This window comes from Orcinus orca, chromosome 18 (assembly GCF_937001465.1).
Source record: "Orcinus orca chromosome 18, mOrcOrc1.1, whole genome shotgun sequence".
In the NCBI taxonomy this organism is placed as follows: Eukaryota; Metazoa; Chordata; class Mammalia; order Artiodactyla; family Delphinidae; genus Orcinus; species Orcinus orca.
In genome coordinates, this window is record NC_064576.1 from 31,484,948 (window position 1) to 31,499,598 (window position 14,651).

Here is a 14,651-nt window from a genome sequence, read left to right on the forward strand (position 1 = left end):
AAAAATTTCAAACATATATTGGCTAAATTTACCACCCACACAAATATGCTGAAAGAACTAAAGGATATGTTTTTGAAAGAAGAAAAGAACCTGAAAGGGAAGGTGAGCTTAGAACTGGTTTTAAAAATATAGATAAATATCTGCATGAAGAGAGAAAGTTTAATTAACTCCTAACAGTGAAACGAACCAGAATTTTGGACTATAATGAAAAAGAACTTGGGGAAGGTGGGAATGTTCACTGGGCTGAGTCCTTCTTGTGTTTGGGAGAAGATACACATGGAATGACTTTAGACTAGCAGAATTTTAAATGAAAAGACTATAAATAAATCTCAAATGTAATGTGAAATTGTAGAATATAATATTATATACGGTTTTTATAGAGCACAACTGCATTGGTGGTTGTTCATTGATATATACAGAGTAGAGTTAAAGCATTAAAACTTATATACACTAGGACACTATGGAAGAGGGAAACAAAATAGGGGAAAAAATGCAAAGAGTCAACTCTTTCTGGGATATTTTACTTTTTTTAATGATCTGAAAGATATACTGTGAGTGTTGAGATTTTTTAATCTTTTGGGAGAATAAATAGGTGATTATCATATATGTGTGTGGAATTTCTTAAATAAAAATGGCATCAAAGAAAAGCCGTAGGGGCTTCCCTGGTGGCGCGGTGGTTGAGAGTCTGCCTGCCGATGCAGGGGACGCGGGTTCGTGCCCCTGTCCGGGAAGATCCCACATGCCGCGGAGGGGCTGGGCCCGTGAGCCATGGCCGCTGAGCCTGTGCTCCGCAACGGGAGAGGCCACAACAGTGAGAGGCCTGCGTACCGCAAAAAAAAAAAAAAAAAAAGCCGTAAATAATTTAACTCAAATTTTATAAGTAAGTGTGTGACAGCAACTGTTGGGTCATATGTGAGATGGCTCTTCCTATTTTATCTTCCTTTTTTTAAAAATTTTTTTCTTTTTTTTTTTTTTAACATCTTTACTGGAGTGTAATTGCTTTACAATGGTGCGTTAGTTTCTGCTGTATAACAAAGTGAATCAGCTATATGTATACATATATCCCCATATCCCCTCCCTCTTGTGTCTCCCTCCCACCCTCCCTATCCCACCCCTCTAGGTGGTCACAACGCACTGAACTGACCTCCCTGTGCAATGCGGCTGCTTCCCACTAGCTATGTATTTTACGTTTGGTAGTGTATATATGTCCATGCCACTCTCTCACTTTGTCCCAGCTTACCCTTCCCCCTCCCCGTATCCTCAAGTCCATTCTTTACGTCTGCATCTTTATCCTTTATTCATCAGAACCATTTTTTTTAAGATTCCATATATATGTGTTAGCATACAGTGTTTGTTTTTCTCTTTCTTCATTACTTCAGTCTGTATGACAGACTATTTGTAGTGAGGTCCATCCACCTCACTACACATAACTCAGTTTTCTTTCTTTTTATGGCTAATATTCCATTGTCTATATGTGCCACATCTTCTTTATCCATTCATCTGTTCATGGGCGTTTAGGTTGCTTCCATGTCCTGCCTATTGTAAATAGTGCTGAAGTGAACATTGGGGTGCATGTGTCTTTTTGAATTATGGTTTTCTCTGGGTATATGCCCAGTAGTGGGATTGCTGGGTCGTATGGTAGTTCTACTTTTAGTTTTTTAAGGAACCTCCATACTGTTCTCCATAGTGGCCGTTATCAATTTACATTCCCACCAACAGTGCAAGAGGGTTCCCTTTTCTGCACACCCTCTCCAGCATTTATTGTTTGTAGATTTTTTGATAGTGGCCATTCTGACCCGTGTGAGGTGATACCTCATTGTGGTTTTGATTTGCATTTCTCTAATATTGAGCATCCTTTCATGTGTTTGTTGGCAATCTGTATATCTTCTTTGCAGAAATGTCTATTTAGGTCTTCAGCCCATTTTTGGATTGGATTGTTTCTTTTTTTGATATTGAGCTGCATGAGCGGCTTGTATATTTTGGAGATTAATCCTTTGTCAGTTGTTTCATTTGCAAATATTTTCTCCCATTCTGAGGGTTGTATTTTCATCGTTTATGGTTTCCTTTGCTGTGCAAAAGCTTTTAAGTTTTATTAGGGCCCATTTGTTTATTTTTGTTTTTATTTCTATTTCTCTAGGAGGTGGGTCAAAAAGGATCTTACTGTGATTTTTATGTCAAAGATGGTTGGATGGGAGAGACAATGGGAGGAAACAGTTTTCAGGATTTGGAGTGGTTGAAGGAGGAAAAAGGAATAACAATACCGACTAGTTGCTTTGGTCCTTGACATCTTATTTAATTGATAGCCTGAATGGGGTAGACACAGAGGAAGAGCTCTATTTTTAGCATACTAATGTGCATGGATTATAATGAGCCATCCGGGCTTCTCAGCTCTCTGCTTGGCCTCAGGGCCAGCTGATGCTTAGTGCTGAGGAGGTGACTTTGGCAGCTTTCGTGAAGGGAGTCAGGGTAGATGATGTTCAGAATGCACACTGTTAGAGCATTATACGTTTTAGAAGTCATCCACACATAAATGTCAGTAGTTTTTACCAAAAAGAAAAATCTATTTTTCCTTATTACTATATTCAAAGAAAACAATATCGAATATTTGTGTGTGTTTAACATCTAAGCATACTGACCTCAAGCATGATGCAATCTACCAGACATTGGCTTGGGAAAGTCTGAGACCTCACCCTCTACGATAGCCCTTATCTTCTTCTCCTCACAGAACCGAGATGGGCTTTCGTAAAGAAGTTAGTGTAAACCCAGTTGAAAGTTAAGAAAGCTAAAAAGACAAGTGTATGCCTTTTACACCCTCTTCCAATATAGCATGTATTAATTAGCATATATTGTTTCACGTGGCCTGTCTCTAGGTAGAATTTTGAGTTTGACCTTGTTCTTGGAGTCATTTCTGGAGAGAGCGTCACCTGCCTGTATGGGCTCCTTCCCTGACCATGCGCTCAGGAAGGGGTCTGTGCAAATGAGCCCCAAAGTAGTGGTTGTACCCGAAGCCAAAGGAAGTTATGATTCCATTTCCAGATGGTGGGGATCTCAGAGGCTAGGTAATTTATCATCCCCAAGGGGGGCTTTTAGGCAAAGCATCAAAATAACATCTCTTTAAAAACAAACAAAGCCCCCAAACAGAGAATGCATGCTTCTTAGGGGTTGAGGGGAACTAATAGAATTGTCCTTTCTTCTAAAAGCATATCAAACATAGAATTGATATGGAAAACACCTTTAATCCAGTTTTGCAGAGCAAATATTTCTCTTTGGAGTTTGCATAAAATGAGGATGTGAGCAAACACATCCTTCAGCCTAGGTTGAAACAGAGGAAGAAAATGTAACAATACTTGCTTTTTGGCCCAAAGATATTTACAGGTCATTTTTGAGTAGTTATTCATCCCAGGTTAGGATGAAGCCAAACAATGCACTGCAAAGAGAAGAGTTAGCACTGACTTTTGCCCTCATAAAAAAAATTATTTTCCGGGATTTTAACACAGTAGACCCTGGCATTGACAGGTAGAACATCTAAGATGTTGGCTTTTCACAAGTGTCCCTACAAGTCTGTTATGTAATACCTATATTTTGCTAAGTCACAAGTTAAAACTTTTTCTAACAAGTCACGTCAACATGGGAGTCAGTTCTTGCCTGAGCCTCCAAACTGCAGGACTCATTTCAGCCATGCTTTGTGCTCTCTACCTGTGGCCCACACAGTAACACTAGTGAGTTGCTGTGGGGAGAGGCGTGTGTGTGGGTATGTGGGTAAATTGCTAAATGAGAAAGAAAACTTTAATAAAATTTTAAAAAATATGATGGGAAGGTGTGCACAAGAGATATATAACTCCGGATGGAAATGTATTACAGGGTATGTGGACAAGTGTGCCCATTCCCAAAGCCAAGGGTGGAGAGAGTTTTAAGAAGAGGATGGAAGTGAAAGTGAAGAGGCGTAACCAATCGTCTTGAAAGCTGTAGAGAGACCCAACAGCGTGTGTCAGTAATTTACAAATTTGAGGATTTTTACTAGTCTTGGAACAAATCTTCAAGAATTCCAAAGGTCTACTGTATGTCTAATAGGATGAATTAAATCACTGTTACATATCATGACTTACCGCACGCGGGCCTCTCACTGTTGTGGCCTCTCCCGTTGCGGAGCACAGGCTCCGGACGCGCAGGCTCAGCGGCCATGGCTCATGGGCCCAGCCGCTCCGCGGCATGTGGGATCTTCCCGGACTGGGGCACGAACCCATGTCCCCTGCATCGGCAGGCGGACTCTCAACCACCGCGCCACCAGGGAAGCCCCATGACTTACTTTTAATCTGGCAGGTTTAAGTATATTGTAAAATGAGGCACGGAAAGCAAACCATTTAAAGAGGGGTAAGAAGCAATAGCAACATTGATTCGAAACATGCCATGGTACTTTTATGTGCCCACTTTTTTAACCTTTTTACTTTGAAACTAGCAAAGAATCTTTCTTTGTAAGTGTAAGTCATTTCCATGCCAACTAACTATACAGAGCTTAGCTGATATAGAAACAGAACTCTTAAGTTCAAGGTAGATTTTCTGCCATTTCTGAAGTATTTCTTTTCTTATATCTAAGCACCTTATATTTAAATTGAGGATTATGATTTAGTGGTATTAAAATCATTATATCAGATCTCAATCTGTTTCTTGCAAGATTCAATTGTACCCAGGTGACGAAGCAGAAAACACAGAGCAGAGAGACCAACTAAGTGAAATAAGAAAAGTGAATTAAAATGCCACGGATTAATGCCTAAAATCATCTTCTTTGTGCCTTACAGATGAGAATGAGTTTGATGATCTCATTATGCACCATATGTACTCACCACAAATTCACTTTATTATTAAGTATTCTAAATCATCTCTGACTAAAGTAGATTCAGTTTTGAATAAATCAATTGGAGCTGGTTAGGTTGGGTTTTGAGCAGTTGCAATGAATTGAGAAAATGGAAAGGTAGTGGGAAATAGTGGTATAGTGATATCTCAGAGGACTCCTAGAGTTCAGGGCTCTTGGCTGACTCTGGAGAGTTACATAAGGCTAGTGTAAGTAAAACTCCACTTATTAATGGAAAATTTTATGAATTCTTTTTGATCACAAAAGCTTTTTATGAGCTAAGGCATACTTCCAGTGAACACAAGACAATTGTAAATCTCTATTCATTTTCTTTTTATAAATAAGAAAAGTAGTTTTAGTCATGATTCTTTAGAAAATGAAACCCTAGTTGCTGTTGTGATAATCTCAACAAGCATTAATTTTAAGCTGTATTTTAAAGCATTGAATTCCTTTATTGCAGTTTCCAAGCAGTAACTCATATTATAGAAATGATAGGTATGTTGATGTATTTAAAATATTTTCCTGAAAGGAAAGAAAAGCCTGTTAAATGTAATTTAGTTTAAAAAATGAAGAAAAACTAAGAACATTTTCATTCCTATGTTACCCTGTGACCTATACAAACCAAAAAATATATAGAATTATCTAAGACTTCATAGAGGAATAGAAATTTAATGATTGTGACTTTCCCCCCACAAATGTTAATATTAGAATATAAGCCAGAATGTAATTTTTAAAATAAAATGTGAAACATACACTTTTATCATTATACTGACGAATCTTTTGCCAGCTGGGAACCACTGTGATCATTTCAAGTAGAGATCTGCATTTATTACCATCATCTTCATCAGTAAATGTTACTTTTGACTGTGTACAAGGGAATGTAATCAATGTGGTCTCTCCTTTCAAGGAGTAGATGGAATAAAAAGGGATGTAAAATAAGTACATGCTTAAGTATAATTCAAAATGGGAAGTGCAAGAGTGCCATGAAAATATTTAAGTACAAAATATAGGTATTTTTTAAAAAGGAAAGTTTATATTTTTTTAGAAAATGAAAAGAAAGTTGATGAAGGAAGGTTTTTTTGTTTTGTGTGTGTGTGTGTGTGTGTGTTTTTTTGCGGTACGCGGGCCTCTCACCGCTGTGGCCTCTCCCGCTGCGGAGCACAGGCTCTGCAGCCTCCACGGCATGTGGGATCCTCCCAGACCAGGGCACGAACCCGTGTCCCCCGCATCAGCAGGCAGACTCTCAACCACTGCGCCACCAGAGAAGCCCGAAGGAAGGTTTTTTGTTGACTGAATTGTGGGTAGAAGGGAATACCCATACGTAGCTGGATTCAGGGGCCTTGCAGATAAGACACATAAGTGTTCCAAATGAAAAATGAAATTGTAGGATGGTTAGTGGGCGCTGCTGTACCTTATTTGTTGACATGGTGGGGAAAATTCAAGGCTTTCAAATGAAGAGTGATTTGAGGAAAGTCCTGCATTCATTTAATTACTAGAGAAATACTATAGAAGACAAATTTATGTAGCAGTACTTTGAGGGAGTTTATTGAGTTTATTATGAAAAGAAAGGAAGGGGCTCGAGAAAAATTGTGGGGTAAAAGCAATAGCAATTAGCAGCTGGTTGAATGAAAGGGACACACATGAAATGATGAGAGCTCTGAACCTGGGTGACCAGGAGAATGATGGGTCTTTCCATTGAGACTTGAAAGAGGTATAGGACCGGAGTTTGAAATGACTTTCCGACAGTCAGGTGAAGTAGGATGCTGGAAATATAAATGTAAATAAACTGGGGTTTAGGGCAGAGGTTAGAGACAGGAACATGAATTTGGTGTTCATCTCCACTGAGATAGTAATTGAAATTGTGGAATTGTCTGGAATTACGAGAAGGTCACCAATAAAGAGAGGCAGAAATAAGAAGGTAGGTAGTGGAGTCTGAAGGGGTAGCTAACATTTAGGTATATGCAGAGAGAGGAGATGAAGAAGGTAAGAGGGAGAGAGACCCAAGAGAATTAAACAGTCTACAGCAGAGTCAGCAAATGCTTTCTCCAAAAGGCCAGGTGGTATTTTATGGCGAGCCATATGGTTTCTGTGACAACTACTCAACTGTGCCGTCTGAGCCCTAAAACGGCCAGAGACAAAATCGTGAGCATGCTGGAATAAAACTTTATTTATAAAAGCAGGTGGAGGGCTTCCCTGGTGGCGCAGTGGTTGAGAGTCTGCCTGCCGATGCAAGGGACACGGGTTCGTGCCCCGGTCCAGGAAGATCCCACATGCCGTGGAGCGGCTGGGCCCGTGAGCCATGGCCGCTGGGCCTGCGCGTCCGGAGCCTGTGCTCCACAACGGGAGAGGCCACAATAGTGAGAGGCCCGCGTATAGCAAAAAAAAAAAAGAAGAAGGTGGCAAGCCTCAATGTGCCCACCCCTGAAATCAAGGCGGGAGAGAGATTCAAGAAGAGGCTGCAAGTGAAAATGAAGAGAGATAACCAACAGTCTTGAAAGGTGCAGAGAGGTCCGATGGCATTATCACTGAGAAGGGGACCTTGCACCAGGGAATCATAAGAACATTATGAGGTTATTTTTTAATATAATGGGGGCAGAAGCCATAACACTGACACATGTGCAGAGAGGAATTGGGAAAAAAAAATAAGTAAGTTGCGTATTGTATCTGCAGAGTACCAACATCCCAGGATTTGCATAATTGATTGGATTTTTAAATCTCCATTGGGGGTTATCTAAACAATCACAGTTACTCTATGTAGAGGCATAGTCACATTAGCAGTAACAAAAGTAAAGAAAGTAAGAAGCAGAGCGTAGTAGAAACATCAGTAAGTAGAGTGGAACCCAGGAGAGCTGGTTCTAAGCTTGGAGTCCACCGTCCTTTGAGTCAAGCTTTATTTACTTATGTGTTTTTCTCTCATCATCTATCTTGATATGCTAGAAAAATCAAGTATGTATTTGAGCAACTGATACTCTGAAACCAAATGAGGTCAGAACATCAGTTGTACAAATGTATTATGAAAAGCGTGCTTCATAGCCCTGCAGGTAAGAAAGTTCTACCTAAGTTTTAATTGACCGTGTGTGGCCAGCATGAGGTGACCAAGGAGAGAAAAGCTAGTGCAGTTTTTAGGGAATATTAATATCACTGATGATTCTCCTGCATGTATCTCCATCTGGATCTCCCCCTGTGCTTGTATAGCCAGGGTGATCCTGATCAAATGACGTAACTTAGATCCTGTCATCCTTTTACTTAATCTTTCCCAGTGGCTTCCTTTCCCACCCAGAACAAAACTCAAAATCCTTCCACTGGCCCTCAAGGCTTTCGTGCCCACCCTCCTCTGTCTGGCCTCATGCACTTTGCCCTCTGAGTCTCAGCTCCAGCTATAACCTCCTTGCAGGTCCTCAGGCACGTAAAACCTGCTCCCACCTCAGAGCCTTTGCACCTATTGTTTGTTCTGCCTGGAATATCCTACCCCATCCACCGAAATAAATAAGCCACATATGCAAGCGTCCCTCAGCTCCCCCAGGTCCTGGCTCAGGTGTCACCTTCTCCGTGAGACCTTCCTGGCCACCCTGTCTGAAATTGTCACCCTGCCTCTCAGCGACACCTACCCTCCCTTCCCTGTTTTATTTTCTCCATGGCACTGACTGTCTAACAGAGGATGTGGTTTTCTTTTCTATTTATTTTTGTTATCTGTCTCCCCTGCCCCGGCCCCAGTACAAAACCAGGAATTTTTATCTACCTTGTTCTCTCCTTTCTCCCCAACACTCAGAAGAGTGCTTGGTACCTCATAGGTACCCAATAAATATCTGTTGACTGAATACAAATCTTCCTTGACTTAAGATGGGGTTACATCCCGATAAACCCACCATAAGCTGAAGATATCTTAAGTCAAAAATGCATTTAATGCACCTTACCTACTGGTCATCATAGCTTAACCTTGCCTACCTTAAACGTGCTGAGAGCACTTACGTTAGCCTTCAGTTGGGCAGAATCATCTAACACAAAGCCTACTTTATAATAAAGTGTTGAATATCTCATGTAGTCCGTTGAATATTGTATTGAAAGTGAAAACCAGGATGGTTGTAAGTGTATCGGTTGTGAACAGTTGTGATTGGGTGGCTGACTGGGGGCTGGGGCTCACTGCCCTGCACAGCATCATGAGAGAGTCTGGTAGGGCATATTGCTAGCCCGGGAAAAGAGCAAAATTCAAAGTGCAGTTTCTAATGAATGCATATCGCTCTCACTCCATTGTAAAGTTGAAAAATCGTAACTCAAACCATCTTAAGTATGGAATGTTTGGATTAAAAGAAGTAGTGGTTTTAGGTATTATATATTTAGGTATATATATTCTCTAGTAGTATTTTCAGCTTAGGTACATTTAAAAAGAAAAATGCTTGATTTGAATAAGTCCAGGGGAAGATGAGGGCTTTGTAAATAGTATTATATCGATATAAGGGAAGGCTGAAGTAGTAGTACTAAACGTACTGCCAGGATGAAACAGAATGATGACTGACTCCTAAGTGCAGGGCAGGGTACTAAACACTTTGCATATATTATCTCCTTTACTCCTCACAGCGGCAATGGCAGGGGAAGAAAACTGAGGGTTAGTGGTGGGAAATCAATTGCCCAAGGCCAGATGGCTGTAAATGATGAGTGGCGGGGCCAGGAGTCTCACCCATGTTCTCTGAAGCCAGAGCCATGTTTTTATTCTAAAAACCCTCTATGACTGTCATTTTTGGAGCACTCCTACATTGAAAGTGCTGAAGGAGACTCTCCTACTCTGGGATGCTAGGAATTCTCCCCCCCATACATTCATTTTCCATTTCCCCCCCCCCCTCATCCTCCCACTGCCCTTGTTTCTAGGGAAGCAGCGGCCCTCCTGGAAACCAGGGTTTCTGTAACTGGGGCACGCTTCAGCCTTGGCAGGGCGAGCAATGAGGACATCTGCAGGTAGCAGGCAGCCTGACAGTGGCCGACAGGGGAAGAGAAAGGCTGGCAGCACGGCAGCTGCCCATCCGACTGCCTCACCCCGCTTCCATCCACGTGCACCCCTCTCCCCTCCAGCCCTGATGGGCGGAGGTGAAGGCGATTGAATGCATTCCTTCTGGTTAGGAAATGTTCGTCTGTAAATTTCCATGTGTGTTCAAAGATGATTGTATTATACATAGTAAATATGGTGACATAACGGGAAAGCTTCTTTTCCTTTAAGAATAGCTGAATGGACCAGTTCCTTTCCAAGGAGGTTAGAAGAGCACCTCGCCTGAGGTGACGGAGGTGAGAAGGGATGCTGATGCCACTGCGTCTGTGTCAGTCCACTGTTATGTGGGGGGAAAGTAAAGTTTCCATGTTTCATGGGAGTTCTAGAAAGGCAAACATAGGGAGTGTAGCTTTTGGTGATCATGTACCTGGGAGTTCTGCCCATCTGAGCCTCCCGTGAACTATGAACTTGGGTAGAAAAGCTTTGTCCACCAGAGCAATAATGCCAACTCATGGCCCCTTTCCCATAGAAGCCTGTATGAGGCACGGTCAAGGATCAAAGAAGACGCTTTTAAAGACAAAATGCCTGTAAATCCATTGTGCACATTTTGGATTAAGAAGTAAATAATGTAAAATAACGTGGCATTTACTTTCCTTTATTGTATTAATAGCCCACTTAAGTATATGCCACTGGAGGCCAGATTACCTCTTGGGAGGGAAATAGAGAGGCGTGTGATAGGCTGACTATAACTGTAGCAGAAGTCTTTCCACATCGTTGCCAGGAAATCACTGGAAGGAGCTGGGAGAGTAGCTGGTATTGAAACCGTGCACCTCAGGTTGGGACTTGAACCCACATGCCGGGACTCGAACCCATGTGGCCGGGACTCAAACCCGGCCAAAACCCACAGTCTTCCAACTGAGATCACACACCTGGTTTCAGCACTTAATGAAGCAGGTTCTTGAAGTCTCATCGCAGAAAGAATTCAGCGAGAGACAAAGTGATGGGTAAGAAGTGGATTTACTTAGAGAGAATCACACTCCACAGACAGAGTGTGGGCCATCTCAGAAGGTGAGAAAGGCACCAGGGCATGGGGGTTGTCAGTTTTTATAGGGGAGGGTAATTCCATAGGCTAATGAGTGGGAGGAGTTTCCCAGCTATTTTGGGAAGGGGCGGGGATTTCCAGGAATTGTGCCACTGCCCACTTTTTGATCCTTATGGATCCTTGGAACTGTTATGGCGCCTGTGGGTGTGTCATTTAGCTTGCTGATGTGTTACAGTGAGTGTATAGTGAGGCTCAAGGTCTAGTGGACGTCGACTTGTCCACCATCTTGGACCCATTTTGTTCTAATCAGTTTATGTCATGTCCTCGGCATGTATCATTCTTTCAAATGCTGTGCCCTGCCCCCCTTCCCTCCTATTTCACTACATTGATTTTGTATTGCTGTGTAACAAATCACTCCCAAATTTAGTAGATTAAAATAGCAACTATTTTTTTTGCTCACAGTTCTGTGAGTCAAAAATTTGGAATGGGTTTAGCCGGGCTGTTCTCACGCTGGTCACTCCTATGGACGTGGTCATCTGGTGTCTGGAATGTGTCTGCTCGGTCTAAAGTGACTTCAAGTCATCGAGCCAAGGCCAGAGTCACTGGGGGAAGGAGCCCCACGAGAGCCTGGCTACAGGGAGACACGACTCATTGGGATGATCTTTACAGTGACATTGACTATAGGTGGGTGTTTGAAAGGGTAGATAGGTTCAACTTCAGGTGTTGGGGGTTCTGCAGTTATCTTCCAGAGTTTGTGTGACATGGAGTGAAGTTCACACCGCGTTCCCCAGTACCTCCACCTCGGGGATGACACTTCCACCAGCAATGAGCTGGAGTACCCACCCGTGTCTGATCCCTTTTTCATTTAAGAGGAATAAAGTCTCAAATGTAAATCCTTTTCAGGTGCTTATAGTTCTCCGGCTGCTCTCTTACTTCGGGAAATAGGTACGTTTTTGGTTCTGGTGCCCAGGTAACTTTTCCATTTTCTCTGCATGGGCACCCCAAAGAATTGGTGTTCCCTAAATGAGCTGAGAAACTCAAAGACTAATGGAGGTTAACTAGGATAAATGTCCCTACCCCACATTTAATAAAAATAGAGTGGAATTATGCAAGTATTTAGATAAACTAATCATCTGACCTAATCAGCAATGCACTTTTTTTTTTTTTTTTGTGGTACGCGGGCCTCTCACTGTTGTGGCCTCTCTCATTGCGGAGCACAGGCTCCGGATGCGCAGGCTCAGCGGCCACGGCTCACGGGCCCAGCCGCTCCGCGGCATGTGGTATCTTCCCGGACCGGGGCACGAACCCGTGTCCCCTGCATTGGCAGGCGGACCCTCAACCACTGCGCCCCCAGGGAAGCCCAGCAATGCACATTTTAAGAAGCTTTTCTAATTACTTCCTCGACTTGGCTGAAGGTACGGTAAAAAGAGTTTCCCAGCATGATGGCAGCAGATGTATTTCATAATATTTATTGAAACTATTGGAAAGAAATCCTCAATTATAATGTTCCTGAAAAGTACATCAAAAAAGACATCGTATTTAACATATTTTACACTCTCATTAAGATAGCAACATAACATAATTTAGATGATCAACTCTCACACCAGTTATTTGGAATCTCACACAGCGAGACTAACTTTCACAGCCAAATCGCTTATTGGTTAACCGCCTGTGTCTTCCTTGAGTTGTATTACTTACCTGTGAGAGCTCTAGTTGTCTTGCTAGAGATGGGACCAGAATATTCCCTTTTCTCTGGCTATCTGTTAATTTGATATCTTGGCAAAGGAGTCTTCGTGCATGGTGTTTCAGGAACTTGAAATGTTAACTTGTTGATGTTTCCAGGTGTATGTAACACCACACAGTATGAGATTTGGAAGCCTAGATAGGTCTATTACTCATTTTCTTGGTTGAATTTGAGCAGTTGTGAACGATTGTTAAATGAATCATTTTACAGTGAGATGGGCCCAGAGGAAACCTATCGATGAATTCCTGGTTGAAATGCCTGTATCATCTCTGTGTCTTGGGCTACTTGAGTGCTGGTTGTTCAGCTTTACCTTCCATTCTGTGAGCTGCCCAGTATCTTTCCAGTACATTCGTTTAATATAAGTTAGCCCGAGCCAGTTTCTGTTGCCTGTAGCCAAAATAAATCTTAAATGGTCTGATGCCTTCAGTGCCTTTGGAATGACTGAATACTTAAGTAGCTCTCTGTTATTGCATAATTGTGGGACTGGTTACTTTCCTCTACAAAGAGTTTCTCCAACATCCCTCTCCTAAGAAATCTCTAGAGATCAGATGGAAAAGAAAGTCTTTGTCCTACCATGTGGTAAAAAGACAACATTCAAGGACTCTTAATGAGCGTCACTGCATAATTCATTCCTGGCGTTGGAGTGAGTGAGTGCTGTATCGGTGGAAGTTACGAGTGCCAAGTCACATGACAGTGAATTGTTTTATTTGAGGATAGAACCAGAAAAGATGGATAATCTAATGTGTGATTTAATTTCGTCGCTAGTGACTTTGAAACTGGAACATAGTTATGCAATTGAAAGTCATCAACACCGTTATGTCCAAACTCTTAAATCTCTAGGTCAAAGTTTCTCAGCCTGGTGCTATTGACGTTTTAGACTGGTTCATTCTTTGTCATGGGGCACTGACTGTCCTGTGTTTTGTAGGATGTCTAGCAGCATCCTTGGCTTCTGCCTTCTGGGTGCCAGTAGCATCCCCCTTCCTTCAAGTTATGACAAATCAGTGTGTCTCTAGACATTGCCAGATGTCTTTTGCCGGGGGCGGGGGGCAAATTTGTCATCAGCAAAGGACCACAGCTTTAGATTAGTTTCATTATTTTCTCTTTAATTTAGCCAACATTTACCAAACACGTCCACTATTCAAAGTACATTTTCGTGTTTATACTTACAGGCAGAATGTATGTCAAGTACACTCACACCCTAGGTTCAACAGATATTCGCTCCTTCCTAACCAAGTTTAGTTAGAAATATATCAGAACTCTCTAGGTATAGTTTTTCTATTCATATGGTAAGTATTAGGTAGAATCATGAGAAATTGTCTTTCGTGGTTTAAAAAATGGGAAAATATCAGCATTTTCCTGTGGCTCTACCTAATGTATGATGCACAGTAATAGCAAGAAAAAAAAATGATTTGAGAAAAAAAATGAAACTGTAAATGTACCCAAATGTCATTGTAACCACGATTTTAAGTGTATTTTGCTTCTCTTTACAGCTAGTGGTGGTTTCAGAAATCTTTTGTAGGCAGCTTGGAAGAGCAGGCTGAGGGAGCTGGCTGAGGGTTGAAGTCATATGTTTTAGCAATGCAATTATGTAGCTAGCGCAGTACTTTTAATTTAGAAGGTGTGCTTCTTCCGTGCCTCAGCTGAGAGGGCTGATGGAAATCCTAGGCGGTGGTTGCTAAAGCTGTTCATAAAGAGAAGGCGGTGGGAATGAAATCTATTTTTTAAAATATACATTAGTATATTAAATGTTGATGGCGATCCTCTCATTTAAAAGGATCTGGTGGTCCCCATCAACAGGAGTCAGAACATCAGGCTATGTCCTGCTTTGGCCAGTTTGCAGCGGAAGGAGGATCTTATCTAGAAATGCATTTTTGGAAAATGAGATCAGCATAGAGATGAAGGGCACTTTCTAGCACATGTAGACACAGTTAAAATGCTACTACTTCAGTCATTTTCCTGCACTCAGATCTCCACTTAGAGCAACAACGAACTGTGAACAAGGATTCACTGTAGTATGAAGGATACCTAAACCTTTATG

General features: G+C 41.8%; 1 protein-coding gene across 3 annotated transcripts in view; it reads left to right on the plus strand.

Moving 5' to 3' along the window:
* KLF12 (KLF transcription factor 12) overlaps positions 1 to 14,651 on the plus strand; it is a 450,263-nt gene that overhangs the window by 312,124 nt on the left and 123,488 nt on the right. The window lies entirely within an intron of this gene.